Genomic DNA, 15,254 nt, shown 5'->3' with positions numbered 1-15,254 from the left:
AGCTCCTTTGGGAGGAAGACTGTCTCTTTTCAAAGAAAATTGGGATTTAATTACTCAAGACAGATGGGTGTTGGATATCATTCACGTTACAGGTTTTATTTCCATACATTGCCCCTTCAAGGGCATGCCAGAAGTTCCTCCTACACAAAGGAAAGAGGCTCACAAGCAAATTTCTCTGTTACTCCAAATAGGGGCCATTCAGCCAGTCCCTGTATCAGAAAGGGGCCTAGGATTTTATTCTCGCCTGTTCCTAGTACCAAAGAAGGGAACACGTGGAGACCAATTTTGGATTTATCTATCCTCAACACTTATCTGGACATTCCCAAGTTCAAGATGTTGTACAACAGCTTTTACCTCTACTGGGCAAAGACCACTGGATGGTAACTTTAGATCTCAAGGAAGCTTACCTTCATGTGCCTATAAGACTAAGTTGCAGGAAGTATCTGCGTTTCGAGCTGGAAATTCTCATTATCAGTTCTCTGCATTGCCCTTTGGCTTATCTACTGCCCAGAGTATTCACAAGGTTCTGGCTCCAGTGATAGCTTACTTCAGGCTAAAAGGATTCAAATCTATCCTTACTTGGACGACTGCCTGATTTTGGCTCAAGAAAGGAAGACCTTCTACAGCATCTGGAATATGTTATAGCAGTGCTAAGATGCCTAGGGTATTCTGTGACGAAATAAAGTCCAGTCTAGTACCCTCTCAAGACATGTGCTTTCTGGGTGTGAGACTGAATACAGCAGCCCAGATGGCCTTTTTAACCCCGGACAAACAAAAGAATCTATCACTTTACTTCCATCAACTATCTCATCAGTCCGTGCTGACTGCAAGGACAGTCCTTCAAGCATTAGGGTTCATGGCATCTTGTATTCTGGTGCTTCCCAATGCCAAACTGCATATGAGGAAGCTGCAATGGTATCTCAAAATGTATGGACACACTGCCAGGATTTGGACACTGTCATTCAAATAATACCTTGCATTCAAAAGGAATTTTTGTGGTGGGCTCAGGAATGTCACCTAAACAAGGAACTCTGTGACCCGCCAGAGGCAGTCAGATTTTAACTACAGATGCCTCGGACATTGCTTGGGAGCTAATGGAAAGTGGATACAAGACAAGTGGCCTGCCAGACTACAGCATCTACATATCAACATGAAGGAGATGTTAGCAGTCCAGTTTGCATTAATGGCTTTCAAGGAATTACTTCTTCCAGGGCAGGTGTTGATTCTAACAGACAACACAACTGTCATGTGGTACATCAACAAACAAGGGGGAACACATTCTTATCCTCTATGCAGGCAAGCAATGATTTTATGGGAGACTGCGCTCAGCTTGCAACTAACTCTTCAGGCAAGGTTTCTGCGGGAGCACAGAACTCCTTAGCAGATGTGTTAAGCAGACAAATCATGGATCCCCACGAGTGGAAACTGGATCTTCATGTATTTCAAAGGTTGACAGTGTCCTGGGGAACTCCAGACATAGATCTGTTCGCTTCTCCACTAAACCACCAGCTGCCAAAGTTTTGCACAAAGAGGTTACATCACACAGCTTGGAAAGTGGATGCTCTTTCTTTCAGTTGGAAAAATCTTCATGTGTATGCGTTTCCACCTCTGCCTCTTCTTCCAAAGGTGCTTCTAAAGGTCAGACAAGACAAGCCAAGGATGATTTTAATAGCTCCAGATTGGCCTCGGCAGCACTGGTACCCATTACTGAGGAGTCTAGTAAAGAAGCCTCCATGGACTTTACCCTTGATTCCACACCTTTTGTCTCAGAGAGAAGGCCACCTGCTCAATGTCAAGCTTCGTTCTCTTCATCTAACAGCCTGGCATATTCTGTTTTGAGAGACAGCCGGTCTCAACTTCCTCAACAAGTTTTAAATGTGATTATGGAAGCTAGAAGACCTAGTACACGGAAAGTGTACGCGGAAAAATGGAAGAGATTTTTATTTTGGAGTGCAGCAAAGAATTTGGAGATTTCTGAGCCTAATTTGAGTGTGGCTCTTCAATATCTTACTGAGTTATTGGACAAAGGTTTGTCCTTCTCTTCCATTAAGATTCATGCTGCAGCAATTTCAGCTCACTATGATTGTGACCCACCATTGTTTTCGCATCCTTTGTTCAAGCAGTTTCTCAGAGGGGCAAAGAATATAAGACCCCTGAGCTCCTACTCCTGCTTGGGATCTCAATTTTGTGTTGGAAAAACTTACTCTACAACCTTTTGAGCCTGCGGGTACTGCTGATTTAAAATATTTGTCATGGAAGACTGCTTTTTTGTTGGCTATTACTTCTGCGAAGGGTTTCTGAGTTGCAGGCCCTCATGGCAGTAGCGCCCTTTCTGATTTTCCATAAGGATAGGGTATCATTACGCACTAATCCTTCCTTTATGCCCAAGGTGGTTTCTAGTGTGGCTTTAAACCAAACTATTCATTTGCCTACTTTCTATGCAGATCCCCAAAATAAAGGGGAAAAAATTTTGCACACTTTAGATGTACATAGGCAGTTCGTTATTATTTAAGCAGGACTAAGGATTTCAGGCAGTCTCAGCAGTTGTTTGTTTCTTTTGCTTTGAGTTCTCAGGGCAAGCCTGTGTCTAAGCAAACTATTTCTAAGTGGATTGGGTTTTGCATTTTTTGTTATTCCCATCATGGCAAGGAGATTCCAGCTGGGATTAGGCCTCATTCCACTAGGGCTACTGCCACTTCAACAGCATTTTTAAGGGGGGTGGCAACTAAGGATATTTTAGAGGCAGCTACTTGGAGTTCAGTGCATACTTTCTCTAAGCATTACCACCTTCCTCTTTACTCTAAATCTAGGGCTGGTTTTGCCACAGCCATTTTGCAAGGCATGTTGGCAGCTCCTGCTTCTTTATGATTTGCCAGCCTCCCTTACCTCTGCTTTGGGATTCTACCCAATGGTTAGGACTGCAGCAATGTGGAATGAAGAACATAGTACAGTTTTGTACCTACCATAAATGTAGATGTTCGAGGATCCACATTGCTGCAGTCCCCTCTGTGTTTAGGGGTGGTGGTGTGAGTTGCTGTATATTATTGTACATCTGTATATATATATATAGATTGTATATAAGTTTGGTGCAGGGCTTTTTGGTGTTTTGTTTTGGGCCTTGTCTTTTTAGGGTCTTCTGACATCTGGGGCAAGAAAAGACTGAAGATATGGCGTCGGTCCTGCGCATTAGTACCCTGACGTACTGTCGTCAGTCTAATGCGCCTTGACCGACGTCAGCCATATACTTTGGTATTCGGGCCGACTGGACAGCGGACTACCCAATGGTTAGGACTGCAGCAATGTGGATCCTCGAACATCTACATTTATGGTAGGTACAAAACTGTACTTTCTCTCTTGTATAATAACCCACCTGCTGTCCCCTTGTGCTGGATACTGTATTAAGTAAAAAACGCTGAACTAAATCTTATGTTTTGCAGCAGTTGTTGGTAGCAGGACCTATTTGCTGTCAACTAACACACTTCATATTAATCTACATGTTATAGACTTTTTCTGCCTGTTAAATTCTGCTCCTAAATGTTTGCAGTATTTGATAAAATTAGCAGCAATACATGTTCACGAATAAATACTGTCTGAAATACCATCACTGCAGCATCTGCCTTTCATTCTAAATATGACTGTAAAGGTCTTTGACAGATTAGCTCCAGAAGTGTGGAATTCCCTCCCTTTATCTATTTACAACCTTTTAGACATGAAATTTCCCTAAAATCTCAGCTATTTGCTACAGTCAGATGCAAATGCATTAAAAATCCTTTCTGTGCCAGCTCTACTCAATGTATTAGAAAATAACTAGCTGTATGTGTCTGTAAATGTTGTAGTTGATATTTTTTAATCTTCTGCTTCATTAATATACTGCATTTTACCTATTGCTGTGCCCCCCATTACTTATATATGTTCTGTGTATGTGTACAAGATCTTTCCTGTTGTTTAAAGTACCATGCCTGATTATAACAAGTTTTACATTTTTCTTTCCTGTCTTGCTTTATACCATGTTTTTGTTATTCATTTATGTTGTGTTTTGGCAGCCAAAGAGAAAAAGTAAATCCTCTGCAATGAACTGCTCGGTTCTAAAAATTCAATGGGAAAAAAAAAAAAAAAAAACACAGTAGAAACGCACTGCTTGGATAAAACAAGCCAAGACTAAGAAAAAATGATGAGCACTTTTGCTTCTTCAGATCATACTCACCAACTAAAACACCATGAACTAAATACAAAGATACTATTCCCCTGGGCCACCCCAACCAATAGACACACAGGGAATTATGGTTGCTAAGTAACTAATTACTTGAAACTAGTACAATTCAAAGACTAAGCATAATTAAACTATTAGCAGTCTGTCTACTTTAAAAACTATTTTTACAAACATACCTCTTTACATCACAGAAGACATGCAATACAGTAAAATTCTACAACATTGTTTAAAATTTTTTAAACTTATTTCTTCAGCCTTCTGGATTTTAAGGCTGTTTGTATAGAAACATAATCATTCAACCAATAGTCTTGATATACTCTCAGACTAAATATCCATCTCAACTCTGCCTGTTCTGTAGCATTGTATCATTAATGGTTATTTATTATGATTATGAAAAAAACTAGTATCCTGCGTATTCCTGGATTTATCAAAAGCATTTGATACAGTATCTCACCCTCTTCTCCTTAATAAACTGACTGACCTTAACTTCTCTACTTCCACTATTGCTTGGTTTACTAGCTACCTTACTGATCGACTTCACTCACTCCCCTCCACTACCAATCAAAGTGGGAGTCCCCCAGGGAGCCATTCTCGGCCCATTGCTCTTCAATATCTTTACAAATCATCTCTATGCTTCCTGTCCTCTATCATCCTTAGTACAATATGCAGATGACTCTACAGTTAATCTACTGCTGATACTCCATCTGACCTTCTCACTGCTACCCAGACTTCCTTTAACTCAGTCGAAACCTGGATCTCTAGCAACCAGCTCATTCTAAATCTTAAGAAAACAAAGCTCTTAGTTTTTCTTCCCAAAAACTTCATTCATTTCAAACAGACTTTCTCCATTCTTTCTCTAAATAACACTCGTATAGATGTTGAAACTAGCACAAAACTCCTTGGCATCACTATAGATGACCAACGTAAGTCTGACTTGCATATAAACAATTGTGTAAGGAAGATGCATCAAAAACTTGGCCCCCTGTATAGGAACAAAAAGTTCCTCACTACTACAGCTAAAGTAACCCTCTCCTACCTACCCTGTTATATGACTCTCAAATCCTAACCAATCTTAACTCATCCCTGTTAGCAAAGCTGGATTCATCCTACAATAAAATAGCCAGATTCGTAGCACATCAAACCTACAATTCCCATCATTGTCTCTCTCTAAAACAACTAAACAGGCTAGAACTTCCTTATCAGCTCCTTCTCAATCAACTTCACATTATTCATTCAGTCCTCTACCGGCCATCCTTCTGTCCTAACCTCTCCTCCCTTATCTCCGTATGTACCCCAAATAGGACTCTTCTCAGCTCTGACCTGGACCTATTGCAAATCTACAATCCAAAAACAAAAACTGGCCGCATTGTATAAATGGTTAAATTATTATACACTTGTTTTTACTATTTCATCCAATGTAATGCTTTGTATATTTTGATGTATGTGAAGAGCTATTAGCTCATATATTCTTGCAGTGTACGATATTTAAATTGTAACTCTGTGGAGTTTTTCTCCCCGGGCCTCCGATGAAAAAGGGCTACTAGCTCAGTTTGGACTAACCAGGTCAACAAATGTAAAATAAAATAAATAATAAATAAATAAAATTATTAAAGTCTTGGCTTGTTTTATCCACACGCTGTGTTTTTGCTGTGGTTTTTGTTGTTTTTTATGTTTTATTTTAATTTATACAGAGCTTTGTTACATACAGTTTAATAAACCTGAAGTTGAAGTTAGATATTTCCTTATTTATCTGTATGCCTCTGTGCCATTCTATACATAGAATGATCAGAAGTATGATTAAATAAAGAAATATGTACTGCATTTCACTCACAGTTACCTATACAAAACAGTTGCCAGTTCATAGAGTCTTGGCTTATTGCATTTTAATCAGTAGCTTACTCTAGCCTTTCTGGCATCTCCGGTTCCATAGATTGTTAGAAATAATCATGTAAAGGTCAGCCATATCATTTTCTTTTTTTATTCATCTGTTCATTTATACTTCACTTACCCACTTAATCCAGTCTAGGAACTCTGATTATGTATGATCGTTTGTATTTGTGCAGCAGCCCAGGACATGACCGATAAAGTTCTTGGGACAATACCACTTTCAAGTTAAGAAATAGATAAGTAAATACTACAAACAGGTGTAGATAGCAGGCAGAGCTAAGGAGAACTATCTGAGTTTGTATATTGTAAACATGTTGATGGGCAGTATTGGAGCGTTTTCCTTCTAGGGTGTAAAAATAGCACTGTAATCACTCCATCTTAGTATCCACTGGTTGATTTGTTAGGACCTCATTTAATAGAAAATTTGTTCCAGTGGCACTTTTCTTCCTTGTGGGAACCAACATGAGCTTTTTGGTGGAAATGACCAGCAAATGTTTTGTTTTCCATGCTGCTTTCAGGATTTATTGAACTCTCGTACTAGTACAGTTTATGCAGGAATGTCATCCTTTTTGCAATACAAAGAGCATACCACAATGCAAGCTGTTGCTTTATCAAATGTATGGTAGGCAAAGCAGGATGCAGAGCAGTTTACATTGCCCAGAAGAATGTAGATACTGCATTATACCCCAGTATGTCAGCAGATTATTTGTCCATGTTGTTGTTCAGGTATAGGGCATCGTTGCCGCGACATCTTTTCTAATGTCTTGCACTGTGCAGCATACATCTTTGTACTTAGTTCCTTAGCCTGATTTAAACCATGGCTGTGATATGGCCTGAAGCAATGTTAGCCTTAATCAGTTTGATGGGTTTTTTTCTTTTCACAACTGAAGCACCTGTTTGGAATAAGATAATCTTTATATTTTGGGTGGGTATTTTATGTTTGCAACTGATGCATTTTGGAGAATATATGCAATAGTTCAGATGAAGCAGATGGCATAGTGTGCTTACAAAGCTTGCTGGATGGAACACACCAATTCAGTTTTGAAAGTTGTGCATTTTTTTCCCTTAACTATGAGTGTCAGCATGGATGACACTGATCCCATTGGTGGTTTACCTAGATGAAAAGGGGGGGGGGTGTCTGTGGACAAGACCAACATTTTGCAGCTAGTGGTACTGAGTGGGTTAAGATTTAATTGCACATCATTCTGATAAAGGGATGAACTGCAACTTTTCCATTCTAACAGTGTATACCTAGCACATATTTATTATTGCTGTTGATGCATTTCCATCCTGAGAGCATGTGTAATGATGATGCATTTCCATCCTGAGAGCATGTGTAACGGTCATTTTGAGAGTGCAGGCAAAAGGTATTGTTGTAACTCCTAAAATGCTGGATGAAGACTGCTGTTCCTGGCTGAACAATGCACTGAGACGTCAGTATATGCATAGTATTAACTGAGGGAAACACATTAACAACATTGAAGTTAAATTACTGCAAATTAATACTGTCAAGGATACTACAGTGGAACTGGCTTTTGTTAAATATTATTTTTAATATTTTTCTAATGCTAAGTTTGACTTTGAGTTGATGGACTTCATTTTTCTTTTTGGAAAAAAAACTCCAAGACATTCAATTGTCTGCTGTTTGTATGCCTTCAATTTTTCCACTTCACTTACTTATGTAGCTATTGATTTGTATTATCACTTTATAGGGGAAAATAAGCTTCAGAAAAAATATAAAAGTTAATTGTAAATGCATATATTTATTCAGTAGCAAAGACATATATAAGTTGCATGAAAACAAAAATATGTACAAAGAGCATATATAGGTAAATTATTCTGTTCTACCAAAAAACAAAGGAGCGAATGGTGGAGTAGTTTGTAAAAAGTGTGTTTGTGAACAAAATTAAGTTATATTTGATATTTTGCATCTTTTTTATGAGTAGGAAAAAATATTAAATTTCTCAAGATAAAGAGGGCCACTGTATCTCAGTGGTGGCTGGTGACTTCAAATCAATGGAGGGCTGCAGGAGACAGCTGAATGGGTGGGGCCAATTGGGAAGGGGTGTGGCCAACTAGAAAGGGGTGGGGTTATGGCACAATGGGATCAATGCTAGCCATGCTTACCAATTTACATGAAATAAATGCTTAGTCACTATGGCACATGCTGAATACTCTACACAGCTCATTGTTACATGTATGTACAGGTCGGTTTGAAGACTTACCTCTGCAGTATGCTGCAAACAGTACTTCATACTCTGTTTCTGCACCTGATGAGAAGCTGTGTTTGGCAGATGTAGCCTGAAGCTAGTATGATTCACTGGAGTGTAGTAAACCATTGCAGTATATACTTTATTAATGTGTTCATCTCAAGAAATTAGCTTAAAATACTATAAAACCTTCTATATATGCCATTTACTACTCACTGTCATGAGGCTGAAACTGAAAATTGAGCAGCTGGTCATAGTGTATAATGCCCCTCAACAAGTTACCTTACATTTTGCTACTGTAGGTGCAGAAACCAAGACTGCAAAATATGTAAACATTTATTCTTAGAGGATAGAGGGAAAAAAAAGGAAAGTACATTTGCTAGCATACTTTCACTGGAATTATAACACAGGTTCAAAGTGGTAATTTTATGTATGCTCAGTCAAAACCACAACAACTGGGACTTTAATTAAAGATGTTGGCTGTCAGTGATTATGACATCTTAACAGATTTTCATTACTTAAAAAAATCATGTAGAAAAACCATCAGATTACACATCCTAAGTGCATTCTCACCCAATACGATTATGTTGGGCTTTTGATCTAGATGCACAGTCATACTGGCAAGCAAGTCTAGGCAATGATGGTCATCTATGAACCAAGCTGCTACGTTTGGAAAATATCTGTTATTGGCAGGCTAGAAGGGCATTACTGCCTGTGCCTACACTATTTGATTAAATATATATATGTGTAACGTGTGCTTAGAGTACATGCATTCTCTTCAAGTGTTCTTTCTCAAAATAGTAATATTTGGATTGTATATTATGTTCTGGATATATGAATGGCAAAAGTCTAAAGGAATGTGATAGCATTTGTTTTTTATTCACTATTTTTGCGAGTCATATTTAACAAGGATGAGATAATAAGAAAAATATTAGGTCTATCATTCAATGAGTGGAACTTCTTAGAATGTAACACCCCTGATTCCAGCACCCAGAACTGACAAGTCCCTCAATGTTTTTTTACATCTTTTTGGCTTTGCAGTGAGATCACAGTTGCATAAGCTGTTTTTTTTTCCAGTCCTGCAGGGCATATCTCTCCGGAGCAGCTCAGAAAAACCTGCCTGCTTAATTTCACCATAGGAACAATAGTGCAGCCTGAGCTAATTTTCAGTTAATCCATTTGTAATAGCATACAGAACACAAATGTTCATAACTCTTTAACTATAAGAGCTAGACTAAAAATGTAAACGTAAAAGTTATTCAGCAGACACCGACCTTTCCAACAGTGTAAATGTTGATAGTATGTATCAAAGTAATTATTAAATATTTGGCAAGGAATGCTGATATTGTGCATATTGTTTACCTTTTTGGAAAAGCAAAGCACAATATCTTGGTCAATGTACCATGTAGACCCATACAATTTGTATTTAATTTGTTTTCCTGAATGTCAGCTTTAAAATGATACCTTAACCATTACTGTGTGATGCTCCTTTATGGAGATATTCACAGAAATATGATTACTATAATATTTCTTATAACTGATAAATAAGCATAATATTTCATCACCTGTATCAGAAAGAGGCTACATATAGGTTCATAGGTTCATACTAGGCTATCTGCCCTAGGGCATTTATAAGCCTAGCCAGAATGTGTTTGGCTTTCGCCACCCATTTTAAATTTATTTTGCTATGCCCTTTTTCGAGGTTAGTATACTGTGCCTCTGTATAACAATGACAAAAGTGATACCCGGGGTAAACCTACGATCTCCCATCCACACATCAAGATTCCTCTTGAAGAGAGTCAATGAGGGACTCTGCCTAACCAGTGTACAAGTTGTGTGGCTCCATGTCAGTTTCAAAATTATGTATAATTTTTGTCATCACTATGCTCCCTTGCAAAGATATGGGCATAATAATGAGAAGTATTGTAAATGTATAATTTTCATAATCCTACAACATTAAACAAACTGTGATATCTGTATATGTGTACAGTGCACAGATTCAGTTCTTTTACCATGTTGTAAGGAGTAACACTGTCTTCAAAATGAGGTATTACTTGGCACACTGACATGTTCCCTTGCAAAGTTATTTACCAATAATTTCATAATTACCATAACCTAAGTCCGAAACAAACTTTGATATCTGTACATGTGTACACCATACAGACACAGTTCATTTACTATGTTGGAACTATCAATACTGTCTTCAAATGAGGTATTACTTAGCACATTCAGATGCTCCCTTGCAAAGTTATTTACCAAAATATGAAAAAAATCATAATTTCCATAACCGAAGTCCGAATAACATACAAACTCCATTTAAAAAACAAAACAGCTAATCTTCCGTTGCATGGCAGGGCAGCAACAGACTTCTTAAGGTACAGAGAAATCTGCTATGACAAGCACACATCCCACACTCCGCTTTTTACTATTTGTACCTTGCAGAATTAAATATGGCATGTTATCAGACACTGGAAAACAAAATTGCAGAATTAAGATGAGAAAAAACAATGAGCTGTACAAGTCAAACTGGAAAATAAACTCAGAAGCCAGTATACATACCCCATCAAGAATTGCAGTTAAATATAAAACATCCTTAAACTAGTCATAGCGAATATTGTTCCATTACAGCTGAACCTCTCACTTGTCTTGTTACCTGTATAACATTTTGTTGCAAAATCTCGTGGAATTTTAGGAACTATAAAAAAAACCTTTTACATAACTGAAATGGCCCAGCAGGCACCTAACAAAAATGAACAGCCCTAAGACTGTATACCAGAAGGGCTGAAGCCCTGTTACTTCTACTCCCCAGTTTGGTGCAAACTGTTGTTCAATTGTCTATTCAAATAAAGAGGCTCTCAATTTTCATCTCCAGGCCCATGAGGTCCATAACCCAGCACTGTGTAGAAGACAATACAGATGCTTCCAGAAACTTTAATCTGGGGAAAAGGGCACCAAAAAGAAATATGCCGACTGTCCACCCACATATACACAGAATACAGAAAATTTTGCTTTACTACAGAACAAGATGATGAACACTGCTTTTCAAAAACCCTCAACCAGTCGGCAGTTCAATGTGCAGAACAGCATCATATACCTAAAAATGTCAGAAAACATCTCTCAGCACGTATGCTTCAGCTCAATCTTTTGGAAATCTTTGGAAAGACACAGGTAAATGTAATTGCATGTGGTCAAAATAAACATATTATGTTTCTTATTGTTTACCAAAAATCATACTGTTAGCTTTCACAGTCTGCTGGAATGCCTGAGCAAGAAGAAGTTCAATTTGCAGAGCCATGTGTTTGTACCATAGAACCTTGTTTTAAGGAAATATGTGCAACTGGTCCATGACTGTGTACAGTCATCATTGCCAGAACCATTACTTAATTTGGTCATTTGATTCTTTCACTTCTGAATGCCCTGCTGATGTTCATTGTGTTACCCTGCTGCAGTCATCACACTTGGGTTATCCTGCCGTCAGGCGGTTCCGCAGTCGGCCCGAATTCCAAAGTCTTGGTCCGGCGTCGGTTGCTGTTGCTTCTTCCCTGACGTCAGAGCACCAGGGGTATATCAGAGGCATCCGACACCATTTTTTTCAGTCTTTCTTGCCGCGCGGTGCCCGAAGCAGAAGCAGTTCGCAAGTGCCGGTCGGCCGACACCTGAGATTTTTGAATCGAGTTTCAGTCCGAAGTCTTCAAAGATAAGTACCCCATTGGGGAACCTTTTCTTGCCTCAGTCCAATGTCAGAAAAAGTTAATAATTGCATTTCTTGTGGGAAGCAAATACCTCATAAGGACTTTCATTCTTTTTGTATACCTTGCCTAGGCCCAGACCACGATGTCACTGGTTGTCGGTTTTGTGCTAGGTTCAATAAACGAAGTATAAAGCGACGCTTTGATTTTGCACGACACTACTTCGGTAGAAAATTTAATTACACTATGCCGTCGGAGCAACCGACTACCGGCGTGCATAAAAAACACAAGGATAAAGACAGGCAGCCTAGACCCAAGCCAAACTCCGAGGCCTTGGCTGGGCTGGTCGCCGGTTCTCCGGTTTTCAGTGAGGCGCCTACACAGCCCCTGGCTACCGCTGAATTGGATCCCCAGACCGCTTCGGATCCCCCAGTAGAGAGTTCTAGGCCGATGCAGCCATTTTCTTTAGGCCCTACCGACGACATTGCAGTAGGGGAAGCCGGTGCTGTAGAAACACCTTTGGTTTCTGAAGGTGTCTTCAGACCGACTACTCTCACCATAAAATCTTATGCTAAGCTTAAGACTCCTCTAAAACCAAAAAAGCCTACACTTCAGTCTCCAGGTCAAGGCCCTATGCCTAAGAAACAGATGTTTAAAATGGCTGAAGATTTGATTTCTTTGATCATGGGTTCCCAACACCCCCCCCCCCGACAAAAGGCCTAGACAAGAGGAGGATTATGCCTCATCTGATCAAGTGTCTGTTTCCTCAGGCTCCTCTGAGGAACAGGATTACTCCTTTCCCCCTTATGAAGATTCTGATGCTGAAGACTCCATTCCCTCAGCTTCTCCCCCTGAAGATTATTCCTGTGGGGAAACCTTACATACCATGAGGGAACATTTCCACTGGGAAGGTCAGGACTACTCCGACTCAAAGAAAAGGCTCAGAGAGTTTCTTTTACTCCCCCAGCAGACCACTTGCTATCCACCCAGTTTTGGACATTGTGGATGATGTTTTCTTAGAATCTAGTCTAAATCCAGATTCTCTGCCTCCTGCTCCAGCCAAACCAGATAGATACTATAGAGTCTCCCAGGGTCCCAAAGGGGCTAAGGCTTCTATGGCTAAAAATCCTGTACCCTCAGAAAGGGACTCCAGAGCACTAGATAGGTGGGGGAAGAAGGTTTACACCTGAACTACTCTAGCTATGAGAGCACTAAATTGTCAATTTCACATGCTTAAATACCAGCAATTCCTAATGTCTCAAATAAAACAAAAGATGGGCACGCACCCTCAACAGTCTGAACTCAAGGAAATGCAAGATCTGTTGCATGCAGCTGAATAGGTGGGCGAACATACTTTACAATGTGGTTTTGATGCCTTGGAAGCTTCCTCTAGAGCAGCTGTTACTGGGTCTGTTATACGTAGGCATGCTTGGTTAAAGGAACAATCTCTGCCTGATCATGTTAAAGCAAAGTTACTGGATGCACCCTTACAGCAGGATGTCTTATTTGGGGTTAAAGCAGAGGAGGTTTTAAAGAAAATGGAGGATAAGGCAAAATCTATTCAGACGGTCAAAGATTTCTTACAGGTACAGCCCCCATGCTTCAGCAGAAATTGGCCAACAAAAAATTGGTCCTTTCCAGCTTCTGACAGACCACAGAGGGGTAAATACAGGCGCCCAAGGGGCAGAGGACAAGCACAAATCCCTTACAAATCTCGCCAATGGGGCACTGCAACACAGAAGGGAGAAGACAGGTCCCAAACTACTAGAAGGCAAACACAATGACTTAAACCTCAAACCGCCAAGCAAAACTCTCTTGGCAGCTCCCTTGGGAGGAAAATTAGCACTTTTTGCAGACAACTGGCACATCGTCACAAAGGACAAATGGGTCCTAGACATTATCTCACATGGATACAGATTCCATTTCCACACCTTGCCAAGGATAAAAGGAATGCCATACCTGCCACAAAATCAATGGGCAGAGGGACAAAACCAAATTACAGCTCTCATGGACATGAGAGCCATTCAACTGGTACCTACACAGGAGCAAGGCCAAGGATTTTACTCAAGGCTCTTTCCAGAAAGGACAATGCTTGGAGACCCATTCTGGACCTTTCAATTTTAAACACCTTCTTGCAAGTACCCAAATTCAAGATGCTAACACTACAGCAGCTTCTTCCCATGTTGGGCAAGAAAGCTTGGCTAGTAACGTTGGACCTCAAGGAGGCATACCTGCATGTCCCTATCAGACAAAATTGCAGAAGATACCTCCGTTTCATTGCAGGTTCAACCCATTACCAATTCTCTGCACTGCCGTTTGGCTTATCTACTGCACCCAGGGTCTTCACAAAAATGCCTGGCACCAGTAATTGCATACTGCAGACAAAGAGGAATTCAACTATACCCATACCTGGATGACTGTCTCATCCAAGCAGAAAGCAAGGACATTCTCTTACAACACCTGGCTTTTGTAAAACATCTTCTAAGTTGCCTAGGGTACACAGTAAAAGAAAAGAAATCAAAACTAGTGCCCTCACAAAATATGACATTCCTGGGTGCCAGCTTGAATACAACGGCCCAGATGGCTTATCTGACACCAGACAAACAGCTACAATTAACTCAATACTTCAGAACAATGGCAACAAAGACCCAACTCCCTGCAAGAAAAATTCTGCAGGCCTTGGGCTTCATGGCATCTTGCATACTACTAATACCATTTGCAAAACTGCATATGAGGAAATTACAATGGTACCTAAAAAGCGTATGGACTCAACACAGCCACAGCTTGGAAACAATGATAACTCTCATTCCCTGCCTTCAACAGGAGTTTCTATGGTGGTCACAGGCATGTCACCTCAACAAGGGTCAGCCTTTCACCCTACTCCCAGCCAGGCAAACTATGACAACAGATGCATCGGACTATGCCTGGGGGGCACACATGACAGGACGGTGCGTTCAAGGCATATGGACAGCAGATCAAAGGAATCTGCACATCAATCAAAAAGAAATGCTAGCTGTACAAAATGCTCTGACAGCCTTCAAGGACCTCTTACATCCAGGACAGCTTATCATAAGGACAGACAACACCACAGTAATGTGGTGCATAAACAAACAAGGGGGTACACACTCCTACCCTCTATGCAGGCAAGCAATGACCTTGTGGAACACAGCACTGACTTACCAAGTTCAGTTACAAGCTCAATTCCTGCCAGGAAAAAAGAACACATTGGCAGACGACCTAAGCAGAAACATCATGGAT

This window comes from Protopterus annectens, chromosome 7.part0 (genome assembly GCF_019279795.1).
Source record: "Protopterus annectens isolate FY-2018-M chromosome 7.part0, PAN1.0, whole genome shotgun sequence".
NCBI lineage: Eukaryota > Metazoa > Chordata > Ceratodontiformes > Protopteridae > Protopterus > Protopterus annectens.
This window is presented reverse-complemented; position numbering follows the sequence as displayed.